This window comes from Somniosus microcephalus, chromosome 13 (genome assembly GCF_052327205.1).
Source record: "Somniosus microcephalus isolate GS21.2 chromosome 13, FLI_Smic_1.0, whole genome shotgun sequence".
Classification (NCBI taxonomy): domain Eukaryota; kingdom Metazoa; phylum Chordata; class Chondrichthyes; order Squaliformes; family Somniosidae; genus Somniosus; species Somniosus microcephalus.
Genome location: NC_140999.1, coordinates 143,774,797 through 143,791,829, shown reverse-complemented (window position 1 = coordinate 143,791,829; position 17,033 = coordinate 143,774,797).

Sequence of the window (17,033 nt, the reverse complement as noted above, 5' to 3'; positions counted from 1 at the left end):
TTAACTCTATTTCTCTCTCCACAGTTGCTGCCTGACCTGCTGAGTATTTCCAGCATTTTCTGTTTTTATTTCAGATTTCCAGCATCTGCAGTATTTTGCTTTAGTGCACACACAGCTCTTCAGTTCTCCTAAGTCCATTGGGATAGAGGTTGAAAACCATGTAATGTTTAGATGATATGTCATATATAAGCTTTATGTTATATACGATATCATCTAACCTGGTCCAGGTTCAGTAGTACTAAGAACGTTAGTGCTGCACTGAGTTTCTTATTATTTTTGTACACCTGAGGATGTGTAAACTAAGCATTCTGCAATCAAGTTAAATCAATTGGAAGGAAAGAAAGAAAGAAAGAAAGAAAGAAAGACTTACATTTATATAGCGCTTTTCACGACTACCGGACATCCCAAAGCGCTTTACAGCCAATGAAGTACTTTTGAAGTGGAGTCATTTTTGTAATGTGGGAAACGCGGCAGCCAATATGCGCACAGCAAGCTCCCACAAATAGCAATGTGATAATGACCAGATAATCTGTTTTTGTTATGTTGATTGAGGGATAACTTGCCACTTTTAATAAACCTGATTTGTAGTTTATAGCTCAGTCTGATCAAGTGTTTATTCTTCTGTTTTTTGAAGATGAGAGGCTTGTATCAATTTAGTGAACTAATTACAGCAACAAAGGTTTCTACTCAAGCCCTGAGCCACGCTATAATAAAATACACTCATTTCTAAGGCGTGAAGAAAAGGAAAAGTGATGCTGGGTTTCCAGTGTCTCAGCATGAGTAGAGCCTCTCAAACACAAGCCAAAAGTCTCTGACCTCAAAGCAGGATAAATTTTCCTAATTGTTGCATTATGTTGACTTGCACTCTCAAAGTAAAACTTTAAGGAGGCTACTGCTTATTTCATTTAATGAAACTGGCCCATCTTGTTTGTTTGTTTGAGCATCAGGCGTCTGTGTGGGCTGTGGCAGAAAAGGTCTTCAAAGGTTGTCCACATCTGTATCCATTTATCACTTTCGTTAAAGTGGTGTAGTGCACTGACAGGTGGAGATTAGAAGTCGTCAATGAAAACTTTTTCAGCATCATTTGTAACAAGGTGCACTGCATGACAGATAATGAATATTTAGCAGGTGGAAGAGTTCCACCCTTAAGCACATTAGGATTCCCAGATATACCTCCAGGAGCACATATTATGGGGATCATTTTAACCTAACTTGCTGGGCAGAAATCCCACAGGATCGGTTTTACACCCCACCCAATATTACTCTCCGTTGACTTAAATGGAGAGTTATATCGAGCAGGGTGTAAAAGCAGCAATACCCCCGATCCTGTCAGTTTCTTGATGGGCAGGTCCGGTTAAAATTGCCCCTATTATATGTCTGTGATGTATTTTAATTTATTTGGTCTATCAGATTACTACCGCTGCTGTGATTTTGATTACATTTTGAAGTTCTGCTGCTGCAGATGTTCATTCAGCTGGATGATATTTCCCGTTTTGTACTTGCTGCCAACCTTTTTAGCTAAAGTTACTCGATTCTGGCTTTATGCTCTTCAATGTCCAAAGCACAAGCTGGACTGTCTGAGACATCAAAAATAGAATCGGAAAAACATGGTCTGCCGAGTTTATTATTGTGGCCATTTTGATTTGAAGATTCCAGTTAAGAACAGGATGCTCTAACTAGATGGGAGCAGCTGTTTCCTTAGTAACGTCGACCTTGAAATTGGATAGCGCCCGATTTGGGTTGTGATCCCAGTGCTGCGCACGCTACGTGTGCCCAATAACCCAAGCAGAAGGCCCATGGGAAATTGGTCTGCTGTCCTCATTAGGATAGTACTGGTGATCTGTGGGCCCCCTCTGCAGATCACGGAGGGCAGGGAAACGGCTTCGGCTGGCTCAGATGTCGACCGAGGTCCTTAGGTGCGGAGAGGGAGGTCACCGCAGGGGGGCGAGCGGTGGCTGGCAGCGGCTCGTGGTTGTAATGTGGAGGCGGGAGGAGCACGCCTGCCCTTCCTGGCTCCTGTAGGGGGTTTTGCACAGGCGTATTCGGGTCAGTCAGCTTTGCCTCTGACTACCTTCCTTGAGCGGTTCGAATCGCTCGCCCCCTGGGTTCTGGACACCGGACTTAGATACAGGCAACGATACAGAGAAGACTCGAGTAGACAGGTGGTTGGATGCAAACAAAACCAAGATTTTATTGAAGAGGAAAACTGGATACAATCTTATGGAAAATGATTAGTGTACACTTCTACAGGCAAAAATTACAAGAGAGTCATAATAATACTATACTTATACAGGGAATGGGGAACACACGGCATATCAAGGGAAAACAATGAAACAATCCCCTTATCCTTATCCCACCCCCTATACCTAACTAGGTTAATCTATGAGGGGTCAGAATTCATGCTCACCAATAAAAAGGGTTGTTAGACTCAAAACAGCGGTTGGGTTCGGGGTTCGCTCTTGGTGCTCTCTGGAGCCTGCCATCATCACGTGGGCTCCGGGTGCTGCAAGGGCGTTGTCCAGGTTCGAGTACCCCAAAGTTACAGTCTCTGTTTGGGTACTTTACTTTGCAGGGATGATTCTTCGCCGACAGTTTGAGTTTGCATGAAGATAGTCGCAGGCCGGCTGAGGCTGAAGGCCCGATGATTCGAAGCCTACCCTCAGTTGGCCTTCCCCAGGTGGTCTTCCCTCCTCCTCCCCTCATCGCGTCCCGCTTCGCCTGGCCTGAATTGCCCGTGTTCGCCCGACCCTGTGTCGGGGCGAGTCCAGATGGAGTTGGAGAGGGCACGGGCAAAGGCCAGGGGGTATGCGCGGGACGGGGGAAGAGCGGCAGTCACGAGGGCAAGGGGCCGAAGAACCGGGGAGCGGCAGTACCGACAGCAGCCGAGCAGCAGTTCCTTCTTCTTCTTCTACTGATTGCTACCTGGGGGCCTTCAATTATACCTTCGTCGAAAAACCCTTATCTGCCCGCCAAATCAGGTTAGTTCTTTGTTTTATTTTTGGCGGGCTAGTTAAAATAATGGTAGCAATCTACACTGACGGGTTTTTAGATGGCCAGTAATTGCATCTACCGGCCCGATAATTGACTCGTATTGTCCTGAAAGTCCTTGATGGGCTTGTCCAGCCTCGATGGATGTGTTTAATCTGTTTCCGATTATGTATGCAGACTGTTTGATAGCTTTAACTGTAGGCCTCATTGAATTCAGATCTGCCTCTAATTCGGCCTAATACATAATTCACAGTTTGTCTGGGTCCCAAACCACAAAGTTCTTTTCACAGGAAACCTGCAGCCTTAGTTTTGATTTACCTCAAACTGCCTGGGCTGCAGAATCCATTTTGGAGACCCGTAGGCTTTCTGCCATGAGGCACGGACGCCATCTTGGGTACCCTTTTTAATTTCAAAAGAAATGTCCACGCAGGGTCCCTTTTATCGATAATAACCTTCGGGGAAATGCACAAATTTTGCAAATCTTACACTCCACATTCAGGTAAGTAAAAAACTTTAAACTTACCTTTACGGTGGCAGCCTCCAGCGGGCCCTTCAAAGGCTACTGTGTGCCTGAGAAAACAGACTGCAGCACGCATGGCGCATGCTGCAGTCAGTCATAAACAAATTTTACAAAGGCACTTTAAACAGATGTTAGGCCCTCAATTTGCATGAACAATGGGCCTAACACCCATTTCAGGAACCCAGGATGACTACAGGGTGCCCTAACCAATAAGGTGTGTGATGCACTCCATTGTGGACTTCTTCTTTCGTATGGTAGTAGCAAAACAAATCAAACGTCAATATTTAAGTTGGATATCCCGGCCAAAGTTTGCGGTGTAACAGTGTGGATATCTTGTAGACTGCCTGCAAATTTCCTCTGAGGGCAGTGCTCAATGATCTGTTCCAGAGTCTGATCAGGAGCTCCACGGTCTCATGATGGGGATGCTTTAATCTTCCATCTATGAAGAAGGCTGCAGCATCTACCATGACCAGTTCTGAGGCGGTTGATGGTTGTCCACTGTTTACGAGGAAGGTTTTTCGAGGTGACAGTCTTTTGCAGGTTTGGCTGGAGTCACCATCGGCGGAAGTAGGCCTCCATCCTCTGTAAATCACTGGTTAGGGTCTCTTCGGTGATGGACAGATTCATGTTTTGCATGGCCAAGGCAATGCATCAGCGTATACGAACTTGCAGGGCTTTGTTTCGGACAGGTCACTGGTGTAAACATTGAATAACATGGGTGCCAGGACAGAATCCTGTGGGAGTCCGTTGTTCAATATCCTGTATCTGCTCTTCTGGGTGCCAGAGTACACACGGAAGCGTCGGTTGCTAAGCATGGAGTTGAGAAGATAGATTGTTGTTCTGTAGGGTAAAGTGGTGGAAACCTTGAAAATATTTCCATGCTTCCATACTGTGTCATAACCCGCTGACAGGTGCACGGGTGCTACGGCGCTGAAAGCCTGCTTCGACGTGCGTTGTTAAAGCTACCACTTGGTCGCAGCAGTTAAGTCCGCTCCGTAAGCCCGCTTGCTCGGAGTGGTTGGCTCAATGATGCGGGCTAGTCTGTGGAGTAGTAGCCTCTCCAGCACTTTATAACAAGTGCAAAGTAAAGAAATCGGGCAGTAGCTGGAGGCTTCACAAGCATTCTTCCGCTGCTTCAGGAGGGCAATTATTTTAGTCACCCTCCAAATAGGTAGAATTTTACCGGTTGCCAGTACCTCAGAGAAGAAGGAGGTCAACCATCTCTTCACTTTGGGTCCCAGTACTTTTAGGAATTCTGGGTAAACACCATCTGGACCAGCAGCTTTACCAGATTTGGTTGTCGACAGGGCTGTGTTTAGTTCGTCCAAGGTGAATGGATCAGACAGAGTTGACTATCTTGGTGCCGCCATCAAGTTTGTTGAAAGCTGACGCTTCACCTGGTGTCGAAATTCTTTGTCCACCGGAGCTTCTCTGGGGATATTAAAATTGACCACATTGGGTGAGACTAGTGTGATATGTAGGCCAGACTAGTTAGAGGTGGTAGGCTCCTTACCCTGAAGTAAACCAGTTGGATTTTTACAACAATCCAGCAGCTTTCATGGTCATTTTTTTCATGGTCATGCCCACAAATAACCAGGTTTATCGAAATCTATCTCATAACTTATCATGGTGGGATTTAAATTTACAACTTCCGGGTTGTTATGCCAGTAATATAACCACTAGGCTACTACACCCATATTATACAGGGAAGAAAGAGGAGGCAGTGAGGATTTCTTCCTGGCAAACCCTAAGCGTGGCTGAAGGTCCCACACATCAAACTACATTTGAATACAGTTTACACTCAGTTCTAAGGTTGCCCTGCAACATTAACAATTACATTGCAACAGTGACTACACTTCCAAAAAAAGTACTTCATTGGCTGTAAAGCACTTTGGGACAGCCTGAAGTCATGAAAGGTGCTTTATAAATGCACGTTTTTCTTTCTTAAATCACATTCTCTTACTACAGCACAGATAAAAATGCCATCAGTTTTAAGTTTGAGCATTAGAATTGGAGCCCAGCTTTTGTCCAAGAAGCAATTACAGAGGGCTTAGTTATTAACAACAGCTTGCATTTATATAGCATCTTCATTGGAGAAACAAGTCCCAAGGTACTTCACAGAGGTTTCCAAGACAAAGAAAGAGAAATATTAATCACATTTGTGTCTACACTAATCCTAACATGAAATGGAACCATAACAAAATAATTCCACTTTTGTTTGGTGCCAAACCCTGGACTGCACAATTGTAATTCTTAATGAACTGGCTTTAATCTAATTCTCCTTTTCTCATCAGTGTGACAGAATTCTGATTAAATGATTAGAAGGAAATGTTTTCACTTAACAGCTCGTTCTTCCAGCTACAATATGGCCAGTTAACTAAGTATTATTCTCTATATTTATGTAAATCATTAATTCTTTTGTCAAGTTTCACAATCATAAATAACATCTTGCTTGAGAACAACTTTTTGGAATGCTTTAACAGGCTGTGACATGAATGATGGGGTGTGGGCCAACAACTGCAATTCCTCACTCAATTTCTCCCCATTTCAATCCTGCCACACTGTGGACTTGGCAAGTGGGAAAGCATTATCTGCTTTGCTTTTTCACACTGCAGCACAAGAGAACAAGGAACAACACTGAATTCCAGTTTCAGCAATAGAAAAGCAAGCCAGAGCCAGAAAAGTGGAGTAATGCTGGAAAATAGGGTTGAAGGAGATTGCAGAAATAGGGAGGGGCAAGACAATGGAGATGAGGACATGGATTTTGTAGATGAGGACATGGATTTTGCAATCAGTGTGTTGGGGGATAGGAAGGCAATGAAGGTTGGCAAGGACAGTGCTGATAGGGAATGTAACTTTATGAGAGACAGGATGTGGGCAATGGAGTTTTGGGAAAGTTGTAAGTTGTGAAGGGTGGAACTCACGAGGGCAGTCGTAGTAATTGAGTCTGGAAGTGACAAAAGACACATTTCAGTGGCAGTGGGATGAGGTGGGGTGGAGGCAGGCAATGTTAAGGTGGAAGTAGGCAGTGTTTGTGATGGAGAGGATATAGTGCCAGAAACTTAGCTCGGGGTCAACTAGGATGCCATGGTTGCAAACAGTCTAGTTCAGCCTTAGGCAGTGGCTGGGGAAGGGGATCAATTCACTGGTGAGGGTATGGAGTTTGTCCCAAGGGCCGAAGATTATGGTTTCAGACTTCCCAATGTTTAACTGGATGAAATTGCAGCTCTTCTGGATATCAGACAAACATTCTCACAGCACGAAGGCAGTGAAGGAGTCAAGAGAGATGATGATGAGATAGAACTGGGTGTCATCAGTGTACATGTGAAAGTGGACCCCATGTCTATGGATGATGTTGCCAATAGACAGCAATGGATGAGGAGGGAAAGGGGGCAATAGCTGGATATTTGGGACACTCCTGAGATAATGATGTTGGGGTAGGAAGAAAAGCCTTTACTAGAGATGCTCTGGCTACAATGGGATAGGTGAGAGTGGAACCAAGTGAGGGCAGTCCCAGCAAGCTGGACAACAAAGGAGAGGTATAGGAGGAGTAAAGTGTGGTTGACCATGTCAAAGGCTGCAGAAAGGTTGAGGAGGGATAATACACTAAAATCACAGTCACAGAGAATGTTGTTCAGGAATTTCTGTATAAAATATTTTAAGCAAAGGCTGGACTGTTTAAACAATTTTAAAATTATATTACGAAAGAAAATTGAGACTTGCTTGTTATCCAGTACCTTGTTGAATATCTCAAAATCTTCTGATCTTTTATCAGGGAAACCACTTCCCCATCACATCCAATGGGGCAGCACTTTAGCTTTAAATAGTTCAGACACCAACCACGCCCCCCCCCCCCCGCTCCTCCCCCCACCCCACCCCTTGCTTGATTTCATTCACACCACTGGAGGAAAGTGCCCCCTCACAAAGGGAATGGGGATTCATTGCCGGACTGCCATTACATGCCACCATGTAGCCAGCTGAACACCAACATCAATGGAGGTCCAACCACTCTATCACCTGCCTACCCTCTCGCCCATCTGCTTTCACAATCGCCATCCTGTCACCTGAATGAGACGCACATTACACTAGAAAGATCTTAATGTGAAGAAAAAGGGAGCATAATAAGGATTTTATATCTCCAAAATATTTGTGCTTAATGTCAAATTAAGTTGGGTATTTGGTTGATCTTTGTACTTTTTTTTTGTTTCTCTCTGACTGTTATTGTAGCATTCTGACAGGAAACAAATGTTTAATGCTGTAAGCCTTAATCATATTGTGTATCTTTTATTATTAGGCCTTTATTATACTAGAACTGACTTGTAACTAGATTCATATATCAACTGATCATATTGCATATTTAATAAACTCATCACATCAATTTGCACTTTTATATCAAGAGTTGTTAGCTGTGCTCATGGATCTACAGGTGCATCCATTTTAATAATGTTGATTCTGTGTACTCATTCTGGTGATAGCTGACAGTGATGAAGAGTGGAATATTTTTCCATTTTGCATCTGCAGTGGTTATTTAGCCTGCATCATGTGTGGGTCAGTGATAACACTAAGCACCTCTTCCATAGCTTCCTCCTCACTCCTCAGATTAGTATAATATGAAATTTCCATTTCTCATGCGCTTCATATATTCCGTTCAGAACCATGAACGGTTTAACACTCTCTTATAGAGAAAAAGAGTGTAATAAGAACTGCTTTACAAGTGTTTGGGCCTAATTTTGTTTTTCTGTCCCTTCTGTTCTAAAGCATTTTCAATTCAGGATGGTGGACAGGATCCAGGCATTCCCCAATACTGATCTTTATCCTGCTGTTGGGAGACGTGCAGATGATACACTGGCTGAATCACACTTGGCAATTTTTTTTCTTTCCCAGATTGGCAATGGATTAATGTTTTGGGTAATCCTGTCAACCCAGTCACTGTCATAACAACAACAATTTTGCATTTATATAGCGCCTTTAATGTAGTAAAATGTCCCAAGGAGCTTCACAGGATCAATTATCAAACAAAATTTGACACCAAGCCAAATAAGGAGATATTAGGACAGGTGAGAGGTAGGTTTTAAGGAGTATCTTAAAGGAGGAGTGAGAGATAGAGAGGCAGAGAGGCTTAGGAAAGAAATTCCAGGATTTCCAGGGCCTAGGCAGCTGAAGGCATGGCTGCCAATGGTGACGTAAAGAAAGTCAGGGATGCGCAAGAGGCCAGAATTGAAGGAGTGCAGAGGTCTTCGAGGGTTGTAGGGCTGGAGGTGTTTACAGAGATAGGGAGGGGTGAAACCATGGAGTGATTTGAAAACAAGGATGAGAATTTAAATAAGCCAAATACTAATAAAGTATTTCCTGCATTTTCTGTTTTTATTTGAGAATTTTAAAACCGAGGTATTGCCAGACCGGGAGCCAATTTTGGTCAGTGAGCACAGGGGTGATGGGCGAACAAGACTTGGTGCGAGTAAGGATACGGGCAGCAGAGTTTTGGATGAGCCCAAGTTTACAGAGGGTGCAAGGTGGGAGGCCAGCCAGGAGTGATTTGGAATAGTTAAGTCTAGAGGCAACAAAGGCATGTACGAGGGTTTCAGCATCAGATGAGCTGAGGCAGGGTTGGAGACCGGCGATGTGACGGAGGTGGAAGTAGGCGTCTTGGTAATGGAGAGGATATGGGGTTGGAAGCTGAGCTCAGGGTCAAATAGGACACCAAGGTTGCGAACAATCTGGTTCAGCCTCAGACAGTGGCCAGGGAGAGGGATGAAGTCGGTGGCCTGGGAACGGAGTTTGCGGCGGGGACCAAAGCCAATGGGCAGGATTTTCATTGTGCCGTGGAGTCGGGATTGGAGGCATGCGGGGGGTTAAAATCCCGAAATCAGGGGTCCCAACCCCATCCCGCACCCAAACCCGCCTCCATGCCTGTTTCAAAGGAGGCGGGTTCCCGCCCGGCACTGGGACCCGCCTACCCGAGGCGGGAAGGGATTAGTGCCAATTAATTGCCTGTTAACAGGTAGTTAACAGGCAGTTTTTAGTCCAATCCCTATTTTGAAGGTTGAAGTGTTGGATTCTCAATGGCTCCAAACCACGCCAAGTTAGAGGAGGCGGGCCGTCGGGTTGAAGGACTTGGAGGGGTCGAGATGTCGGTGTTCAGGTGAGTGATGTGTGCATGAGTGCAAAGGTAAGTGTGTTTGGTGTGTCTAAAGTGATTAAAGAAGTGTAAATTACCTCTTCTTACCTTTTCAGCCTTCCTTCCTTTAGGTCCCGGGAGTCCCTCATCTCACCGGCACAGAAAGCAGAATGGCTGCGAACTGTCAAAAGTGACAGCCTGCAGCTTTCGGTGCAGGAGAGATTTCTAACTGAGTCTGTGGAGAAGGACTCAGGTTAGAAGTAAGACTGTCAGTGTTTGACAGCTTCAAACAGCTGTGAAACACTGATAGTTCATCTGTCAAAATCTTTTGACAGATGAAATTTCAGTCTGTGACGTCACCTGTTGCCGGGTGGCCCTTAATTGGCCTGCTGAGCCTGCTGGGCGGGCTCAACAAGGTCAATCAAGTTAAAATCGCGTGGATTGGCCGCATCTCGAAAGTTGTAGTCCTGCCTCCAACCCGACTCCTGAGTTAAATTCCTGCCCAATGACTTCAATCTTCCCAATATTTAATTGGAGGAAATTTCTGCTCATTCAATACTGGATGGCAGATTAGCAGCATGACAAATCAGAGGCAGTGGAGGGGTCGAGAAAGATGGCGGTGAGGTAAAGCTGGGTGTGAACAGCATACATGTGGAACCATTCCTTCCAGGTGAAACGGCGATTTACTTGTACTTCTTGCAATTTAGTATACTGTATTCACTGATCACGATGCGGTCTCCTCTACATTGGGGAGACCAAACGCAGATTGGGTGACCGCTTTGCGGAACACCTCCGTTCAGTCCATGAGGGTGACCCCAAGCTTCCGGTCGCCTGTCAATTTAATTCTCCGCTCCACTCCCACTCTGACCTCTCCATCCTCAGCCTTTTACAGTGTTCCAATGAAGCTCAATGTAAGCTCGAGGAACAGCACCTCATCTTTCGATTAGGCACTTTACAGCCTTCTGGACTCAACATTGAGTTCAACAATTTCAGACCATAACCTCTGCCCCTATATTTTCAGACGGCAGCTGTTGATGATTCTGCCATCCCCATTGGCAACATTTAACCAATCCTGCCTTCCACCCTAGCACTGTCTCTTTTGTTCTTTCCTCCCCTCCCCACCCCCTTCCCCTGCCTCCTACATCTTTAACTTTTTCCAGTTCTGACTAAGGGTCACAGACCTGAACCATTGACACTGTTTCTCTCTCCACGGATGCTGCCTGGCCTGCTGAGTGTTTCCAGCATTTTCTATTTTTATTTCCGATTCCAGCATCCGTAGTATTACGCTCTTGTACAGTGTTTTCAGATCTTCTAGTTTGGTTGAAATTACAGCTAAAACCAGGAGAAACCAAGAGAAAATCGAGCTTCTCTGGTAAGACAGCTGTGATAGTGGTTACATTAGATACCCTTGTCAGGAGAATAATAGCAGCACACAAATCTATCTATCTATATATCTATATATATAAAAGGATAGTGGTGTCTGTCCGTCTGTCTGTCCGTCTGTCTGTCCACCTGTCTGTATGTCTGTCCGCTATACACTCAAAAGTTATAGAGCGTACCTACACATATGTTATATCAAAAGAAAGCTGATGATCAGGGGAGTGTCATAGGCATATTTACTTTTTGGTCAGACAAAAATTGTTAGGACAGTATACAAAAAACGTTCAAAAATCTGCTCATTAGCAGTTGACCAATCCTACCGCTCATTAGCGTTGAGTGACGTGATGGTTGACCAATCCTACAGTTCAGTGACCTGATGGTTGACCAATCGGTGCGTCATGGGCGGGACCTAATCCTGCAGCCTCCCGAAACGTAGCTGCCATTTTTTCCACTGCTTTTCCTCAACAGCGAGCAGGGCAGCTGCGTCGGCCCGCCGGAGTGGGAGGTGAGTTGGGGTCACTCAGGCCGGGCCTCACAACCGCTCGGCTTGAGACACAGAGCGGGGGAGCGGCAGCGGGCGGCCGTGAACCACGCTGCCCTGTAAACTGCCCTGGCAACGCCGGGCCCCCCCAGCTAGTTCTAAATAAAAATACCTACGCAGAAACCTTTGCAGGCCTGGGGCCCAATTGTAACAAGCTTGCAGCTTGGCGTAAAGTGATGTACTTCCTTAAAATAGAATGAAATAAACAAATCTGCTACCTGTCAATTAGATTCAGACCCCTGATGCTCGTTTTAATCAGTACTCAGCAGCCTTCCTCTGAAGATGATGTTGTTAGTTATACTGAAAATTCCACGAGCTTCACTAATGAAAAAAAACTTCAACATCAGTGCACCTTTTACAGATCAGTTACACACACTGTAATTATCCATTTTTAACTGTCTCTGCTGGATTTTTTGAATATAGGTTAAATGGTGAGTGTTAATGACATCATTCGGATACGGGCTTGAAGAAGTTGCAGTTCTAGACAGTGTGAGGGAGTTGAATCAATGCACATAATTAAAATGGCAAGTTTCCTGAAGCCCCCCCTGAGTTAATGGCTGTGATAGTTAATGGCTCATTCCATCGGGCTCAGTAACTCCTTAAGCTTGTAAATGTCCAAAATATAGCCACTGTAACTCCTAATACTATACAGAAGAACTTTCAATATCCATTGGCTCATGTCTGCAACTGACTAATAATAGGTTTTGAAGTCAATTAAAAATTTGGGATGGGAGGAAAAAGAGGCAGAAATCAACCGATGTTAAATTGATAAAGCAGTCTCAGAGCAACTAGTTTGGTTACTAGTAGTCTAGTGACCAGTATGCATCCTAATCCTGTCATGTAATGGGAAGAAGGATAGTCACATAGACAGGCTTGACTGTAAACACTTAAATGAATCATCTGCCACATTCACAGTCACTTCTGAAGAATGGTCACTGTGACACCGTAACTAAGGGCTGCTATCCATGGAACCATACCTCAACATAGGTCACTACCTGCAGAGGAGGAAGTATGAAGGGAGAAAAATTAAAGGAAAAAAAAATATCTTAACCACTGCTCCCATTTTCTTAGACAACAGGGGCTGGATTTTGATACTGGGGTGGGCTGGGGTTGTGTAATCCGCATTTCGTGTTAGCCACCCGATTCTAAATCGATGTGGGAAAATGATGCCATTTTAACTTAATTGGCCAATTGAGTTCCAACATGTGGGAACCCATAGCCAATGACTTTTTCCAGTCTGAAAGTTGCCTCCGATGACGTCATCATTGCTGCTGCATTTAAGGTCTGCAACAAGCCTTGCTTCTTCTGCAGACTGCCAAGCTTTTGCCCTTGCATGTTAGAGGCACCTGCAGGAAGAATGGCCAGCCAGAGACCTAGGTCTGCACCCCGCTTTGATGACGTTGCCCTGCAGGCTTTAGTAGAGGGAGCAAGAGCAAATAAAGAGGTGCTCCTCCCTTCTTCAGGGAGGAAGAAGCCTCCCCAGCAAACCAAGACTGTGTGGATCCAGGTAGCAGAGGAGGTCAACTCTTTGTCAATAACAGGCAGAACCTGGCTTCAGTGCAGGAAGAGGTTTCATGACCTTCTGAGCACTGGAAAAGTGAGTATGAATTTCCCATCACCCTCAATCTGATCCCCATTGCCTCTCCTCACCAACACTCAGCTTTAGCAATCTCTTCCTCTACATCCCACTTGACACTGACATCCATGCACCCTTACCCATTCCCTCTCTCTCTATGGTCACATTCACCTAACTATTAGACTATGCAGCCCTCACACTCCCTATCACTGTGATGCAATTACAACTTACAACACACAGGGAGAGCCCTTGGTCTAGCCACCTCACTCCATCTTTGTTTCCTTCTAAGCATCTATGCTATGGATTCTCTACACTCACTCCTTCATTCTCACTCAAACTCCACTTGTCTTCATCATTGCAGGAAAAGAGAGCTCACAATAAGAGGGAAAGAGGGAAAGAGCGAGGACAGGAGGAGGGCCACCCTCAGTAGCCCAGCTCACCACCTGGGAGGAGGCAGTCCTGGAGATCGTGGGAGTGGAGGAAGATTCCCAAGTGGGAGACGGACAGACGGGCGCATCACAGCATGCTGGTGACAGAATAGTTTTCCATCTCTCTCAATGACATTGCATGAGTCGCTGATAATGATTCTGAAGCTCGAACAGATGGACTTATGAGCATCTGCAAAAAGCTATGCGCATGTAGCCTTTGCATCACATCTCTGACTCTTTCCTTTACTCCCCCACAGGACCATCACAAGCATCCGTCCCCCCTAGCCAGGAAGAAGAGGCTGAGCAGACAGACTCCTCAGAGGAAGCTGCAACCTCTGAGGGCGCAACGTCAGCAGAATTCACCGCAGCCAGCACCAGCACAGACACTCACACCTCGGAGGGAACATCGCGAGATAGAGTAGTGTTGTCACCTGGTGTATCACAGCTCACAAGTGAGTATCAGCAGATTGTGGAGACAGGGACAACAGTGGAGAGTCCTAGTTGGAGGGCGCAGGACTCTCCCAGCTCGGCTCAGCTGCATGTCGACCCTCTGCCTCTGGGTCCATCCATAAGATCAGTGGGGCTGGAACTCCAGGAACAGATGCAGGAGTCTCTGGCAGGTTTTGTCTCCAGGGTCACTGTGAGTGTGGAGCGAATGGAGGAGTCCATTGTGAGCATGAGCAGAGCCTTTGTGGAGTCATTGGCACATGAACGCATCACCATGGAAAGGATGGCAACCTCCGTGCAAATGATGGCAGCCTCCGTCGAAAGGATGGCTACAGTAGATGAGAGGATGGCTGCGGCCATGGAGGAGATAAGTCGCCATAGTACAGAAAACATGGTGAGTGTTCAGAATAGAACGACATCTCTGGAGGAGCGAATGTCATCTATTGAACACAGAAACCAGACCTTCATGGAAGTCCTTCTGAGTAGGACTTCCAGTGCAGGTACGGGTCCCCATGGCCCCTCTGATGTGCAGCAAGGTGCTCTCAATCCACTTGCAAGCGCTGAGGTGGACCTGACCCATGAGAGGGATGTTGTTTGCAGAGAAAAAGGAAGTGGGGGCTCCTCTCCAAGCGCTCACACTTCCATGCTACTGACGAGTCCTTGGTCAGAGCCCCACCAGTGTCCGCACCCAACTGAGATCGGCGTCTCAACCCCTGCACAGCCGTAGGAGCAGCAGACTGTTGGCGAGCCCTCACAGGTTCGCAATCCCAGAGGACGCCCGCCAATGGTGTTGAGACAGGAGCAGCAAGAAACTGAGCAAGGGGCCTCCACATCTGCTGAAGCCACAGGGGAAGCACCACGTAGGAGCACGCGTAAGAGAAAGATAGTGCACAAATAGTCACAAGGGTAGTCACTTGGGTGAATTTTGATGTTTTATGTTAAAAAGCCATCAGATGATTACTGTAAATAAAAAATCTGATGGCTACTGCTGTAGTTGTGGCGTGTGTCATTTCGCGAACGGGACTTCCACATTGAGGGCTTAGGATTACTTGCAATTGTCAGTATGGTGGTCAAATTGCTAGGAATCCGCTGGTTCTTGGCCATTGTCAATGCTCAGATAAGAAGCTGTGAGGCAAAAGTGCTTGATTGGCTAGGCTAAGCAAATCTGGCTAAGATGAGTGCATTTCTTGCATCCTGGGCAGCAATGTTCTCGCGTACTGCTGCTGCTGGTTGATGGGCCTCTGCAAGATGTTCATTTTCACTCTCCTCCTCCTCCTCCTCAGCTAAGGACGATATGTGACGAGCCGTTTGGTCCTCAGGAATCTGCAAGCCACGACGCTGTGCCATGTTGTGAAGTGCACAGCAAACCACGACGATTCTGGAGACCCTGGCTGCTGAGTACTGCAGAGCTCCACCTGATCTATCCAGGCATCTGAAGTGCATCTTCAGCAAACCGATGGTTTGCTTGATTATGGCTCTGGTGCAAATGTGACTGGAGTTGTAGCTCTCCTCAACTTCGTTGGATGGGCTCCTCAACGGCATCATTAGCCATGTCTTCAGGGGATAGCCCTTGTCTCCAAGTAGCCATCCGTTAAGTTGGTCTGGCAGACTGAATAGCGGAGGCACACTAGACTGGCGCAGTATGAAGGAGTCATGGCAACTGCCAGGGTACTTGGCACAAACATGCAAAATTTCCTTCTTGTGGTCACACACCAGCTGAACGTTAAGGTTGACAAAAATACCTGGATTGCGATGGGGTGCCTTAAGGGCCAAATGTTGCAGTCAACGATGCCCTGCGCCCTTGGAAAGCCTGCCAGATTAGCTAATTCAACCACACGCGCCGTGACACTTGCTTGATCCTTGGTGAAATGGATGTGATTGTGCGCGATGGCAAAGAGGGCATCGGTTACCTGCATGATGCAAGTGTGTGTGGCCGCCTGGGAGATGCCGCTGATGTCTGCTGCTGATCCCTGGAAAAAAAGTTGAGTGCGGTGGTGACTTTGATGGCCACTGGTAAAGGTTGTCCACCTGGTCCTCTGAGCTCCAGGTCTTGTTGCAGCATTGCGCAGATGTCACCCACTACCTCTCACGAAAGTCGGAGCCGCCTTTGGCACTGCTGCTCAGACATGTTGAGGTAGCTGACCCTGTGTCTGTAGACCTTGTTTGGGGGGTATCTCCTGCGCTGACGGGCTTCCATGCGCTGGCCCCTTCTGGCCTGTGCAGCTTCAGGTGGGTGAGCAGCAGCTTGGCGCTCCTGTTGTTGCTGCTGCTGTTGGTGCAGCTGCTGTTGGTGCTGCTGTTGTTCATGGTTCTGCTGGTGCCACGGCTGGTCTTTGTCCTCATCTGATGTCCAGAAGGGAAGGAAATAAATGGCTCCCATGCTTCTGGTATATGCCTCAGTTGAGGAAGCGCTCAGTCAAGGTGGTGAGAGGGGTTTCCCAAGAGTTCACACTGGAGATGGGTGTCAGGCTCCAAACTTCCACAGCTGTGGTTATGCCTTCTAAAAGTTCCCCCAGACCTGAGACAACAAAGTCCTGCCACCTGCAAATGATGGCTGATCAAATCTCCTATTTAATGGTTGAGCTGCAGCTGATAGTCAGCAATCTAATTGTGCTATCGCCAGGTTTCACCGTCGTGTTTCAGAACAGACGTGCTTCACGTGGGAAAAGGGTTAAAATCACAAAGGCCTATCAAAATGGCATTATAGAGGCAATTTAGTGCTTGTTAAGGGCCTTAACGGCCTATCCCGCCTCTTGGAGGCGGGATGGAGATGGGACCAGTAGACATGATTTAATGAAAATTGCTTGGAGGTGGAATGGAGGTGGGGTTGGGCCCGCCAGTTTTTGCAATTTTAACCCCCCACACGTCTCCAATCTCGCCTCAACGGCCCGATGAAATTCGAGCCCCAGGTGTTGACGATGGAAGACGGCTGCACCAGAGCCATTGGGAGTGGAGGAGGTGTGGGCAGGGTCTTGGGGTGGGGATCCCCTATCAGTAAACGGCTGGTGGGGTAGTCTGCACCCCTGTGGTATTCC